Source organism: Chiloscyllium plagiosum, chromosome 3 (assembly GCF_004010195.1).
Source record: "Chiloscyllium plagiosum isolate BGI_BamShark_2017 chromosome 3, ASM401019v2, whole genome shotgun sequence".
NCBI classification, from domain to species: domain Eukaryota; kingdom Metazoa; phylum Chordata; class Chondrichthyes; order Orectolobiformes; family Hemiscylliidae; genus Chiloscyllium; species Chiloscyllium plagiosum.
In genome coordinates, this window is record NC_057712.1 from 123205655 (window position 1) to 123221070 (window position 15416).

Consider the following 15416-nt stretch of genomic DNA (forward strand, 5'->3'; position numbering starts at 1 on the left):
CTCTGGAGGTGAGGGGAATGCTAGGGGATGGGGGTGCACAGTGACACATCCCTCTGGAGGTGAGGGGAATGCTAGGGGATGGGAGGGCACAGTGATACATCCCTCTGGAGGTGAGGGGAATGGTGGGGGATGGGGGGGACAGTGACACATCTCTCTGGAGGTGAGGGGAATGCTAGGGGATGGGGGTGCACAGTGACACATCCCTCTGGAGGTGAGGGGAATGCTAGGGGATGGGAGGGCACAGTGATACATCCCTCTGGAGGTGAGGGGAATGGTGGGGGATGGGGGGGACAGTGATACATCCCTCTGGAGGTGAGGGGAATGCTAGGGGATGGGAGGGCACAGTGATACATCCCTCTGGAGGTGAGGGGAATGGTGGGGGATGGGGGGGACAGTGACACATGCCTCTGGAGGTGAGGGGAAAGGTGGCCACTCATTCTTTGGATGCGGAGGTTGGTGGGGCGCAGAGTGAACACCGGGAGTGGGGGATGGGCCTTATTGGTGCTATGGAGGTTAGAGTGATGGCAGAAGCGTGGGAAATGGTTCAGACACAGCTGAGGGCCCTGGCAACCACAGTAATGAGGGATGGTCAGTCGAGGAGCGTGGTGGGTATTATCTGAGGCCAGGTCACACTGCAAAGTATAATTCTGCTGCTTTCATGCTTTAAGTGCAGGAAGGCTGAAATCTTTTGCCACTTCTGGCACGTTCTTGTTGTCACTCCTGCTGAAGGATGACCGACAAGGACAGAACCCTTGATCCAGGTCAAGTGCAGGGCTTGGCTGAGGGCTGGGGCCTCTGTATTATTGATATAGGAAATAGCAGAGAAAGGGGCTTCAACATTGCCCTTGACCCAGCCAGGGGATTGGTGACCAACATTGGTACCAATAGGGGGCAGCATGGGGACAGTGGCAAGGGTGGATAATTCCAGCAGCAAGCCTTTTAGGCGCATTCATTGCATACCTCTCCCCCCCCCCCACCGATGATCTAAACATGTCTCAAGCAACTTTCCAAAAGTGAGGGCGGTACCATTATCACACAATCACAGAATTGCTCTGGAGCGGGAGGAGGATGTTTGGCCTATCATACCTGTGCACTCTCTTCAAACAAGCATCGTTACCTCGTGCCAATCTCCTGTGTTTCCTTCATCTCCATACACCCTATTTTTAAAATTCGCTTGTGGGATGTGGGTGTAGCTGGCTGGACCAGCATTTATTGCCCATCCCTAGTTGCCCCTTGAGGAGGTGTTGTCTAAGGATCTTTGATGAATTTCTGCAGTGCATTTTGTAGATAGTACACACTGCTGCTACTGAGCGTTGATGATGAATGGAGTAGATGTTGGTGAATGTGGTGCCAATCAAGCAGGCTGTTTTGTCCTGGATGGTGGCAAGCTTCTTGAGTGTTGTTGGAGCTGCATTCATCCAGGCAAGTGGGGAGTATTCCATCACACTCCTGACTTGTGCCTTGTAGCTAATCTAAGAAGTGATGGACGCAAAGCTTACAATTATACCTGCTGTCACGTCAAACCATTTGTGAGGCTCCCTCGAGGTTATTTGTCACTTGGATAACCTTCCTGAAGAAGGGCTTATGCCCGAAACGTCGAGTCTCCTGCTCCTCGGATGCTGCCTGGCCTGCTGTGTTTTTCCAGCATCACATTTTTCAACTCTGGTCTCCAGCATCTGCAGTCCTCACTTTCTCCTAGTTAATCTCAGGCTCCAGGTCAGCAATGGAGTCCTCTGGCATTCTTTCTCTGCTTTTGTGAGGAATTGTTTTGCATCTGTAAGAAAGTATAACTTTGAGACAGTGATGGATGAACCTTCAATGCAAGGCTTGTTATTTATATTAGCTAATACTGCACGCCATCGATTACGGTGCACTTTGGTCGATATAACGAAAGTAGTGAGATTAATAGAATACAAAAGAATCGTGGTTACTATCAACTGATCTCACAGGGAGATTTTCACAGTAAACCAGCCCGGAATTTTCTGGAAGCTTTCCTTGCTCTGTTGCTTGAACCTACATCCAACATGGACCCATAAAATTGGCTTTCTGCCATAATTATGAGAAAGTATTAGCAGTCCTGGGGAAATTCTAATATAATTAACATTAATATTGATGTTAATATGGTGTCAGTACAGGGTATCCCAAATTTCTGACACTTACTCACGAAGGCAATCTCATGTTAAATACCTGACATCCCACTATTTTTTGCACTTGCCAACAGTTCCTTTATATTGTGTTCCAACTGCCGTACAAATGGATTTGCAAACAGACTCAGGGACAAACCCATCCCCCAGACAGGGACATTACCATATTGTACTAGATAATGCAAAAAGCCCCATGCTGCTGGGTGGCTGGTACTGGGTTTGGGTTGGGCAGTGCTTTAAAAACAACAGAATCCAAATAGCTCCAACTGCTCACAGTTGGCAGTGTAATTGTGGTTTGTTCGGGCTGGTTTGGAATACGCCTGCCGAGTTGTGGATTTTAGGGTCCGAAGCCTCGTGATAAGTTTTTGATTGAGAACAGAACAGCAGCCAGGAGGTGAGAGATCAGCTACTCCCCAGCCTCTCTGCTGTGAACAGAAAAAAGTCTCATGTGGTCCCTGAGCCCTTCAGCTACGTTGGTCACTGAATTGTTATAACGCAGAAGGAGGCCATTCAGCCCATCATGCCTGCATTACCTTGCACCAATCTACTGTATTTTTCCCCTATCCCTGCACATTGTTTCTATCCAAATAACAATCCATTGCCCTCTTCAATTGCCTATTCCATATTTGGAGGCTGTTGAGAGTGTGTGGTGCTGGAAAATCACAGCAGGTCATGCAACATTCAAAGAACAATAGAATCGACGTTTCGGGCAGGATCCCTTCATCCAGCATCACACACTCTTGACTCTGATCTCCAGCATTTGCAGCCTTCACTTTCTCCTCATGTTTGGAGGCAGTGCATCTTGGACCATAACTACTCACTGTGTTCAAAAGCTTTCCCTCATATCAGCCTTGCATCATTGGCACATCACTTTAAATCGATGCACTGTCATGCCACCTACCCTTTCCCTGTAACCCTGCATTACCTATGGCCAATTCACCTGACCCCCACATCTTTGGACTGTGGGAGGAAGCACATGCAGACACGGGGAGAATGTGCAAACTCTGCACAGACAGTCGCCTGAGGGTGGAATCGAACCTGGGTCCCTCGCGCTGTGAGACAGCAGTGATAACCGTTGAGCCTCCATGCTGCCCTCTCGTTCTTTCTTCTTTCATCAGTGGGGACAACGTCTCCTTATCTACTCTGTCCAGCCTGCTTAATCAGATCAACTCTCAGCCTGCGTCTGCTCAGGGAGAACAGTCTCAACTTCTTCCGTCTATCCTACTGGAGGCTGAAGGCATGGATCTATGGATCTGAAATTCACCTCGGGGGTCAAAAATTACAACATTCTGCATGATCCAATAGCTGAGAAGATGGGTGGAGCCAATTGCTCGGGAGTTGAGCACACAGTGGGAGAGCAAACAGTATCATCCATTTTTCTCTAATGAAGGGTTCATGTCACGCTACAGGTGACCCCATTGCACTGCGCACACACACACACACACATACACACACACAGGCACTCCTATACACACACACACACCCCACTCCTATACACACACACAGACACATATACACAGAGACTCCTACAGACACACACACTCCCACACTCACACATGCACCCTCTCAGAGACTTAGACCCTAAACACTCACAAGACACACATACACTCTCTCTGTCACAGACACTCACAACCCTTCACCGCACCTCACCCTAACACCCCCCCCCTCCCCACACACACACACAGCCACATGCACACATACACATATGCATTTATGGGGTGAATTTGTAGTTGCAGAGTTGCATTGTGCTTTGCTCAAAAACTGCATGAATCATTCTAAATACTATGGCACAGACAGCAGCACACAGGGGGCTAACACCTTCAATACGTTAACTGGGCTGACACCAATTGTTAAAGTTCACCTGAGAATGTAACTTTTAATGAAAGTTTTGTGATATACATATAAAAGAAGTGAAACTATCATGGTTATTCTAACAGATGAGAGCTTAACAAACAATCAAGCTATTTTTCAATGTATAATTTCACTTACATCACTCTGTAAACTTTTGCTATAAATTCTGTGTCTTACAATTGTGTCCTCCACAACCACCTGATGAAGGAGCAGTGCTCCGAAAGCTAGTGCTTCCAATTAAACCTGTTGGACTAACCCTGGAATAGTTAGAATTTCCACACCCGAGAGAATGCCTGCTGGGGTTTTATCCACTCCAGCCAGATGTCCCAGTGATTGGCTGACGCAAGTTGTTCATTCTCTCCATTCAAGTCTACAGTGGAGTGGGGGTGAGCTCTATATTTGGGTCAGGGTGGAGGTGAGGGTTGGTATGTTCAGGGTGAGAGACGATGAGGTAAACTGGTTTGTTGCTGATCAAACTAAATGGCCTGGACACAACAAAGCAGTTTTGTCAACACACACAACTTTCAAAGGATGTGTCCAACTCTCCTCATGTAAATGATCATCTTCCTGTAAGAGTTTGATATTTGGACTGCAACATTTCCACAGCTTAGTGAATGAATTTTGGTAAACTAATAAAGAAAACTGTAGCAAGGAAATTATTTATTGACTCCAATGATGATCTCAATATATGGATTTGGAAATAAAGTCTGCCTGCTTATCATGAGCCATTGAACTAATTAGAGATTGTATAAGCAATTTAGCAGATTATTGGTGAAACCTGAGTGGATGCCTTCCAGGATTGTGGGATAGCTTCCATTCTGAATGAATGCTATGTCATCCCGGGGTTCGGGTGATTGTGAAAGAGAGAACACTGCGCCAGCCATAGACTGGGTGTCAATCATTCTGCCAGTCAAGGAGCTTGTGATGTTGAGTGCAGTGGTTGAACAAGATGGGTTTATATGGAAGTTTGAAATGATTATTTCAAAAGTGAAATTCTTGGGGTCTGGGGATGTCAGATAAGATCTGGGGAGTTGTACTACTGCTTCAATTCTGGTCTCCCTGCTGTAAGAAAGATGTTGTGAAACTCAAAAGGCTTAAAAAAGACTTACATGGATGTTGCCAGGATTGGAGGGTTTGAGCTATAGGGAGAGGCTGAATAGGCTGAGGCTGTTTTCCCTGGAGCGTCGGAGGCTGAAGAGTGATTTTCCAAAATTTATAAAATTGTGAGGACCATGGATAGGGTGAATACACAAGGTCTTTTCACCAGAATGGGAGGGCCCAAAACCAGAGGGCATAGATTTAAGGTGAGAGGGGAAAGATTTAAAAGGGACCTAAGAGGCAGCTTTTCACAGAGAGGGTGGTGGGTGTATGGAATGAGCTGCAAGAGGAAGTGGTGGAGGCTGGTACAATTACAACATTTAAAGGGCATCTGGATAAGTATATGGAAGGGTAGTATATATGGAAGGGAAGTATATATAATAGGAAGGGTTTGGAGGGATATGGGCCAAATGCTGCCAAATTGAACTAGATTAATGTAGAATATCTGGACAGTATGGATGAGTTGGACCGAAGGGTCTGTTTCTGTGCTGTATATCTCTATGACTCTATGTCTCTAATATCTGGAATCTGTATGTTATACGAAACAACATTGGTGTTTCCTGATTGATGTTGCTGATATCAGGGAGTCCAGATGTAGGGCACTGAATATTAATATGTGTATTTCGTGAGTGGTTAACTGTCATTGTGGAATTAGTTTGAAGTCTGTTATACAATCATAAAATGATTCAGTACAGAAGACTCCCATTTGGCATATTATTACCCATGCCACTTATTTTAAAGTTATTAATCAATCCTACTCAATTCCCTTTTCTATGTAAACCTGTAAACATCATTTCAAACACTCATTCAACTCGTGGTTAAAAGTTACATTTTAATGGGCCGTATCACCATTCCAGAGAGGGGTAACTCAGATCCAAATAACTCATGAGTAAAAGAAATATAAATCCTCTTATCCTTTTGCCAAGCACCCAACATTTAGCGATTGATTCTTTTGCAATTGGAAACATATTTTATTTCTTTATTTAACTGAAGCCATTCATGATTTTTCAAAACATCTATCAAGCCTCCCCATAAGCTTCTCTACCATAAAGACAACGACTTCTCTAATCTCATAGAAAAGTCCCTCATCCTTGCCACTGCTCTGGTAAATCTCTATTGAATTCCACTGAGGCTGAATCTGGAGTTCCCCAATTTTAAGACCGAACTCAAAGGCCGGGTCTAAAGTGGTACCTTGTCATGTTTGAGGTTGACTTCATTGCTTTAATACACTACTCCTCATTGTGGCCTTCTCAAATTGATCAGACATCATTAAAGATAATTTTTCATAGAATCAGAGAATCCCTACAGTGTGGAAACAGGCCCTTCGGCCCAACAAGTCACAACTGACCCTCCAAAGAGTAATTCACCCAGACCCATTCCTTCTACTCGATACTTACCCTGACTAATGCACCAAACCTACAAAGCCCTGAACATTATGGGACAATTTAGCTTTGCCAATACACCCTAACCTGCACATCTTTAGACTGTGGGAGGAAACCCACGCAGACACAGGGGAGAATGTGCAAACTCCACACAGAAAGCCGCCACAATGATGGAGTCAAAGCCATGTGCCTGGTGCTGTGAGGCAGCACTGCCAACCGCTGAGCCACCGTGGGATTTTGGGGTGTGCGTGCAGTCCAGCAGAAAACAAAAAAAATTCACACGACTTGGGTGTCACAACGCTAAGTCAGCATTTATTGCCCGTCCCTAATGGCCTAGAGGGTTATTAAGAGTCAGCCACATTGTTGTGGAGTCCCATGTTGATAACACGAGGACAAAGAAAGCAATTTCTTCTCCTAAAGTACATTCATAGAACCCCTACAGTGTGAAAGCAGGCCATTCAGCCCATACCAACCCTCTAAAGAGCACCCCACCCAGATCTAGCCTGTAATTGCCATGGCTAACCCATCCAGCCTGCACATTCCTGGGTACCAAAGGCAACTTAGCATGGCCAATCCACTTAATCTGCACATCTTTGGACTGCAGGATGAAACCAGAGCATCTGCAGGAAACTCATGCAGACACAGGGAGAATGTGCAAACTCCACACAGACAGTCGCCCGAGGCTGGAATTGAACCTGGGTCTTTGGTGCTGTGAGGCAGCAGTGCTAACCACTGAGCCACCATGTCACCCCCAGTAAAGCACGAATGGTTTTACCAAGAATTCACAACAGTCTTGCAATCACTATTAGATTTTAATTTCAAATTGTTTATTAAATTTAACTTGGACTCCTGTCTACCCAAGGTAGCGATGCCCTCTTTATAATTACACTGTTTATTTCAAGTGACTTGTCCCCAATAATCGAGCAAAACAGATCACTTTCCCAGCTTGAAATTTCATTCATCACACATCTGTCCATTGCATCATTGTGTGCTGCTGAAATCTCTCGCTGTCCTTCTCATTGATAACTGTACATTTGAATTTTGTGGCCTCAGGATACCTTGTATTTGAGCATATCAGTCGCTTCTCAGAGTTTCCATGGTGTGATTGTAAGCAGGTACTGAGAGGGGCTATTAACTCAAGCACACAGCCTAAGTTGCTAGCCTCCTCACTCACTCGCTGAGCCACTCAAATCATTTAAACTCATTCTGAAACCTCTCAGGAATAGTCCGACTGTCTGCAGAATATGAGGCAAAGGTGTCCCCTTTGGGTCAAGCAGTCAAAAGGCGATCTGTGAAAATGTGGAGGTCACCTGCAGGCAAGTGTGCAAAAATATTTGTAAAAAGGGAAAATCAAGTCAATTAATTCGCCATTCCACTCATTGGTCCTCACTTCATGTCGGTCCAAGATGGCGGCAGTTCCTGTACAGGACCTCATCTGTTCTGACTGCTTTTTCTTTTTCTTTTTCTTTTCCGTTTTCTTTTTTAGAGCCTTGGTAAGCACCGGCAGGGGTGAGAGCCCAGTGCAGGGACCTTGAGCGGGCTGAGCATTGGAGGGGAGTGAGCCCTTACTTACTTTTCCAGAACAAGCACAGGACCAGAAATCAGTGGCTGCTACATTGGCAGAGGGAGCATCAGCCAGGTAGGCCCAGTGGCAAAAAGATGGCGCCTGAGGGTCGGCGACTTTGATATTGAGTGGCTTCATGATGTGGAGGTGCCGGTGTTGGATTGGAGTGGACAAAGTCAAAAATCACACATCAGGTTATAGCCCTACAGGTTTTTTTGAAATCACAAACTTTCAGAGCAACGGTCCATCGTCAGGTGCAGTAAGAGAGGGCACACTCGCCCAGAGTTTATAGGCGAAGAGATTAAAGGGTCATACAATTGGTGTAAGAGGAATGACAAAACCTGAAATGGCCGATGGAGAACTCTGTTAGAAAGAAGATGCAAGTTTCGATTGATCAAGATGCAAATTCAGAATCTGCTTATCCCGAGATAATCAAAGGTTTTATCAGGGTCTGCCTAACTTTCCAAACTTCAGTCACGCAAAGATACAAAAGGTGACAGCTCAGGTCAGACACTGAGTTGTAGGTTTGAGACCTCATTCAGAATCTGTCTCTGAGTTTTACATCAGGCTGGTATTGTTCTGAAAGCAGGAATTTATAAAATGCCACACTGACTGACTGTGACCACAAATTGTGTGTTTTTTTTAACAAAATGGAATGTATCTGCAAATAAAGATAGCGGCAAAGTGGTGACAGAGGGATGGTGTTGCAGGCACTATCCATTGATGGTAATGGGCTGCCTCAGCTCTGATGGACTCTGTTCAAGCTTTCATTCTTTCCTTATTCTTAAATGATTCAAAATAGTCCCATACCATGGTGACAAATGAAAGGTTTTCACTGTATTCTGTTGTATTCTTAGTGTATACTACACATTCAAACTCAGTTCAAAATCAAATCATTTAAAAACTACTAATAATTGAAAATAAATTGCCAATGATATTGTGTGCACTGAGAGCCAGTGAAATATAATTAGATTGCACTTTAAGTTTCAAATTTTATTGCAAAATAAGAAACAGGAAACCTGAAGCAAAAGCCAAGTAAACAGTTCAGGGGCCAAAAACTAAATATAGCTCAAGTGCAAAAATGTCACATTGCAGCAGTTAATCGAAATAATGAACTTAACATTATATTTACATTATTCATCTCTTGAAGTCCTGAATTTTCTCGGGTATTGTTCATTTTCTCAAGCACTTTATGAAAAGGCTCCTCTTCTTCCAGGTGAAATGGGTTATGAAATAAGAGAAAAGTTTGAAATTAGTCGTGCCCTTCCAAAACAGCAGAGAAGCACCAAACTGACCTTCCATATCCTCTGTGCTTCCTGAAATAACACTGTCTTCTCTTCAGTTATTGGGACACCCAGCCAAGCGCACGACAGATAATGAATTCTTCCTGTGTGCCTTTTTCTGCACTCTCTCTGGTTTCTGAAAACTACCTGACAGCTTGACCTATAAGTAAAATCAGAGATATATTCAATACGCTGCATGCAAAACTGGAAGAAAATAGAGGCTCAATTTAACTGCAGGCTCGATGTGAGGTTATTCAGTCTTTCTACCTCATTGAAAGGCAAGTCATTAGTGATGCAGCTATCATGTAACCTCTTTCTGAAACTAACAGTGATGGATTATCAATTGTTTTGAAGATTAATTACGAGGATAATTACCGCACCATCAATTCTATTGCTCGCTGGTCTATTTGTACTTGATGTAGAGGCCATGCAGAGGCATTGGGAAATCCTAGAGGCATCGAGCATCAGGAAGCAGGAGAGAAACATCCGGAAGTGGGGAGAAGCCTTGGGAAGGAGGTGGGCCCAGGGGAAAGGAGTTTCAAAGATGGCAGGCAAAGGGAAAGTTGTTCAGGCAGCAAGAGGATATCTCCCATTTTGCATTTACACTGCTCATTTCTTTGTTCATTCCAGTGTTCGGTTTATGCGTCTGCTGTCTACATTCCAAAACAGACTGGTAGTGCACCTTTAAGACAGTTACGTCCCATGTAACATCCTGTTTTAAAGCTTTAAAAAAAACTTGCACCTTGTCAATGTATATGTGATGACTGGAGACAAATATAATTGTTCTCTTTGTAACAATATGATGCTGCAAATATGATGTGAAAATATTCAACGGAATGGCAATGCTGTTTGTCTCGCACATTTACACAGGCGGTTTCTGGCCTACGCCAATCTCTTTAGCTTCGGCTTGTCCAGTTTCCAGTGAAAGGAATCGTTGAATTGCCTATGTCTCAACTGGCTCCACTTAACTCTGATTAGTTCCAGTTTTTATGGTCCAGTAAAAAGCAGCTGGCTCCACTTAAAATGCTTCCAGTTGAAGTCAACTGAGCGGATGAAATTGTAAATGGTCTCCCACCTTAAGTCTTGGTTCTCCCCAGTTTTGTACAGCCAGAACCATTCAATGAGCTTTGAAGGGTCACGGGATTCGAACCATTGCCTCCACTCTCTCCTTGCTGCCTGAGTTTCTTCAGCAATTTTTGTTCTAGTTGCAGTCAACTGGTTCCAGTAAGCTTCAAATGGTCCCGGTTAAAACCAACTAGTGAGGGTACCAGCTGGCTTCCAGTAATTATTCCAGTTATGTTGAGTTAAAATCATGTTAATTTGTTCATTCTAGTAGCAATCAATTGTGAACGTTGTCCTTTCCAACTGGGTTCAGCCAAGTTTTCCTTGGTGGAGAGAGGGTTACAAAGATAATCATGTAACAACAAAACAACCAGTAACTTGGAAAACCAGCCTGTGTTGTATTTGGTGCCAAGCGTCTGATGCTCCATGGTAGACCAAGACCAAGGGCTGTTCTGGATTAAAAGTCAATACAAGCAAGGGAGCACTGTCCTGTCTGCAAGCTGCAAGGTCAGTTGCTAGGAATTAACATCCCAAGAATTATGCCTTATACTAGACATGAGAGTCATAGAGTCATACAGCACAGAAACAAACCCTTCAGTCTAGCCTGTCTAAGTTTCCCAAACTAAACTATTCCCATTTACCTGTGTTTAGCCCACATCCCTCTAAACCTTTCCTATCCATATATCTGTCCAAATGTCTCTTACATGTCCTAACTGTACCTGCATATACCACTTCCTCTGGCAGTTCGTTCCACATGAGAACCACCCTCTGTGTGAAAAAGTTGCCCCTCAGGTCGCTTTTAAAATCTTTCTCCTTTCACCTCAAAAATATGTCCTCTAGTTTTGAATTCCCCCACCCTAGGGAAAACCCTCTGCTATTCACCTTATCTATGCCCCTCATGATTTTCTCATCCTTGATAAGGTCACTCGTCAACCTAAGATTAGATTAGATTCCATTCCCTCCACTATAGAAACAAGCCATTTGGCCCAATAAGTTCACACTGACCTCTGAAGAGTAACCCAGACAGACCCATTCCCCTACCCTACATTTACCCCTGTCTAATGCACCTAACACGACTGGCAATTTAGCATGGCCAATTCACCTCACCTGCACATCTTTGGATTGTGGAAGGAAACCTACACAACCACAGTGAGAATGTGCAAAGTCCACACAGACAGTTGCCAAAGGCTGGAATCGAACCTGGGTCCCTGGTGCTGTGAGGCAGCAATGCTGATCACTGAACCACTGTGCCACCCCCTCCAGCTCCTCCGCTCCAGTGAAAAAAGTCCCAGCCTGTCCAGCCTCTCCTTCAAACTCAAGCTCTCCAGTCACAGTGATATCCTGGTAAATCTTTTTTGAACTCTCACCAATTTAATAAAACTCTTCCTACATCAGGGCGACTAGAATTCTACAAATCACTCCAAAAGTGGCTTCATCAACATCCTGTACAATCTCAACATGACATCCGACTCCTACACTCAATGGTCTGAGCAATGAAGACAAGTGTGCTAAATGCCTTCTTCACCACCCTGTCTATTTGTGAGGCAGATTTCCAAGAACTGTGAACCTGAACCTCCTAAGACCTGAGGGGAGGTCGAAATTTTTCACTTGTGGAATCCATTGGAGGTGCCACAAGAGAGGCAAAGTGAAAATCTCCACTGCCATCGCCATCGCTAACTGAGGCATCCTTCATGGCAGCACCTCCACCAATCAAGAGTCCCTTGGCCGATGAATCAGCTCTCTCTCTTGTACAGTACAAATATTGATTTTCCTTGACTTCAATATTTCTGGCAAATTGTCCTGATAAGTGTAAAATGAAAAGGTTCGACAAAATATGTGCTTTATCTTTCAGTGATTCTATGCCATCAAATGATCAGATAAAACTATTTAAATGGTCTCTTTGGCTTCATATCTCAGGAAGGGTGTACTAGCCCTGGAACATGTTCAGAGGAGGTTCATGAGAATGGCCCCAAAAAAGAAAGGCTGAACACACGAGGAATGTTTGAGGACTCCAGGTTTATACTTGATTGAGTTTAGAAGGATAAGAGGGGGGGATCTAATGGAAAATTACAGAATACTGAATGGCGTGGATGGAGTGGATGTTGGGAAGATGTTTCCATTGGTCGGAGAGACTAGGACCGGAGGGTACTGCCTTAGAGTAAAGGATGACCTCTTAAAGCAGGGATAAGGAGAAACGTCTTCAGCCAGAGAGTGGTGAATCTATGGAATTCATTGTCACAGAAGGCTATGGAGGCCAGGTCATTGAGTATGTTTGAGACTGAATAGATAGGTTCTCGAGGATCAAGGGGATCAGGGGTTATGGGGAGAAAGTAGGAGAATGGGATTGAGAAACTTATCAGCCATGATTGAATGGTGGAACAGACTCAGTGGGCTGAATGGCCGAATTTCTGCTCCGATGTCTTCTGGTTGCTTTGGGCTGCTGCTAGCCTTGGATTGCTTCCTCACTGCCTGGCCAGGCTGCCGAGTAAAAATTGCAATCGGACTGTAAGGGCCTGACCTGGGCCCCTCCAGTTTGCTCATCTATTGATCCACAGCACCTTCACAGGCAGTAACCATCCATCCACCTATCTCATTCCATTCACGTGAAATCACCCAATCATGTGTAAGTTTAATGATGTTTTGGAGAAGATAGTTTCTTGTACGTCTTCTGTCACAACTCACCTTTTTTAAAAGCAAGTTGGAGACAGAAAACAAGGGGAAATTGCAGAGTTCAGAAAAGAAAAGTATTTTGATTGGTTTCACTTTTGATTTGTTTAAAGAGTGAAACTGTTTCCTGAAAACATCCACTGGGTTTTCTTTTATGCTCATTCCTCTTTCGGAGTTCCATACTCCCTGTAAACAATTCCCTGGCATTCATCCAAAACTAAAGGCAATGCCAGAATGAAGTAATTGAGCACCTCCACATCATGAGAGAGAAGGTAGAGAAAGTGAGAGAGAGAGACAGGAAGGAGTAGAGGCAGCATGAGATAGCAAAATCTCAACATAGAAAAAAGAGAGAAAGACAGAAAGAGAGAGAGAGAGAGAGACAGCTATTGAAACTAGGCTGTCATTGTCATGTGAATAGTCTGACGATATGCATAATTGAAAATAGAAAAACAAATTCACAGCAGAAGAGTTGTGAAAGCTCTTTTTTTAGGAATACAAGAGTGACGATAATTAGTTTATAACAGACCAGAATTAATACCTGTTTTTATTTTAGTACCACATGAATTTAGAACTGAGCTTCAGTGTTATAATTGCTGCAGAGTTTAATCAACATTTTTAAGCTGTTGCATTTCATAGAATGCTTACAGTTAGAAGCAGGCCATTCAACCCTTTGAGTCTACAGTGACCTTCCAAAGAGCATCCCACGCAGACCTACCCTATCCCTGTAACCCTGCATTTCCCATGGCTGATCGACCTAACCTATACATTGGTTGACTGTGGGAGGAAACCAGAGCACCTGGACGAAGCCCACGCAAACCCTAGCAGAATGTGCAAACGCCACACAGAGGGTGATGCATGTATAGAAAGAGCTGCTGGAGGAAGGGGTTGAGGCTAGTAAAAGTACAAAATTTAAAAGAATTTGGACATGTACATGGATAGGAAAGGTTTGGGGGGATATGAGCCGAACGCAGACAAAAGGGATTAGTTCAGTTAAGGAAACCTGGTTGATTTGATCCGAAGGGCATGTTTCTGTGTTGTATACCCCATGATTCTGTAACTCCAATACCATTGAACATTAAGGAGACATGGGTAGATTCTCTCTTGTTGGAAATGGTCTTTGCCTGTCATGATTTCGGTGTAAATCCTACTTAATACAGCAGAGGTTCCACCTCACACAGGCACCACTCTCTGTATGAAAAAGTTGCTCCCCAGGTACCTTTTCAATGTTTCCTTAAACCTGTGTCCTCTAGTTTTGAACTGCCCTGCCCTGAGGAATAGACCTTTGCTATTCACATTACCAATATCCCCCATGATTTTATAAACCTCGATAATGTCACCTCTCAACTCTCGAGGAAAAAATGTCCCAGCGTATCCAAGCTTTCCTTATAACTCAATACTTCCAGTCTCGGTAACATCCTTGTAAATATTTTTTGCACCCTTTCCAGTTTAATAACATCCTTCCTAGAGCAGATCAGCCAGAATTGCATTATCACCAATTTCCCCGTTACTAACATCCCGAAATTTGCCTTTTACAAGAAACTGAACCAGACTAGCCACATAAGTACTGTAGTTACGAGAACTTTGTGGTCAAATGGGAATAGGTGAAGACAGGTAGAGGGTATAACCTGGTTGGTCAATGGGAGGAATGAATCTGGTAGGTGTCTGGGAGGGAAGGAAGGGATGGGGAGGGTCTGGGAAAGGCGTTGGAGGATGGGAAAGGAGGTTATTTGAAATTGGAGAACTCAACGTTGAGTCCTCTGGGCTGTAGGCTGCCCAGGCAGAGGATGAGGTGTTATTCCTCCAATTTGCGGTGTGGTTCGTTGTGGCAATGGAGGAGGCCAAGAATGGTCATGTCGGAAAGGAAGACCTATCCAACCTCTCCTTATAACTCAATACTTCCAGTCTCAGTAACATCCTTGTAAATATTTTTTGCACCCTTTCCAGTTTAATAATTTCCTTCCTAGAGCAGATCATCCAGAATTGCACCAACACCGATTTCCCCATTACCGACATCTCGAAGTTTACCTTTGACAAGAAACTGAACCAGACTAGCCATCTAAGTACTGTAGTTACAAGAACTTGTATCCTTTGGAACAGTAACATGACATTGTGACATTTAATATTCCAGTCACTGTCCCTGTGTCATGGAGCCAGCTAATTGTCTTCAATCAGCTATGTGCAGGTCATGTATGGTAACATCAGTAAGCACAGAATCCAGACTCTATGTGTACATCTGTGAGATTTAACTCTGTAAATAGTGTGGTATTCTTAATAAATTTCAAGATATCTGGCTCAGCAAAACTCTTTGAGAAATGTGTTATGTGAGTTAGATAGATAGATCACTTACAGTGTGGAAACAGGCCCT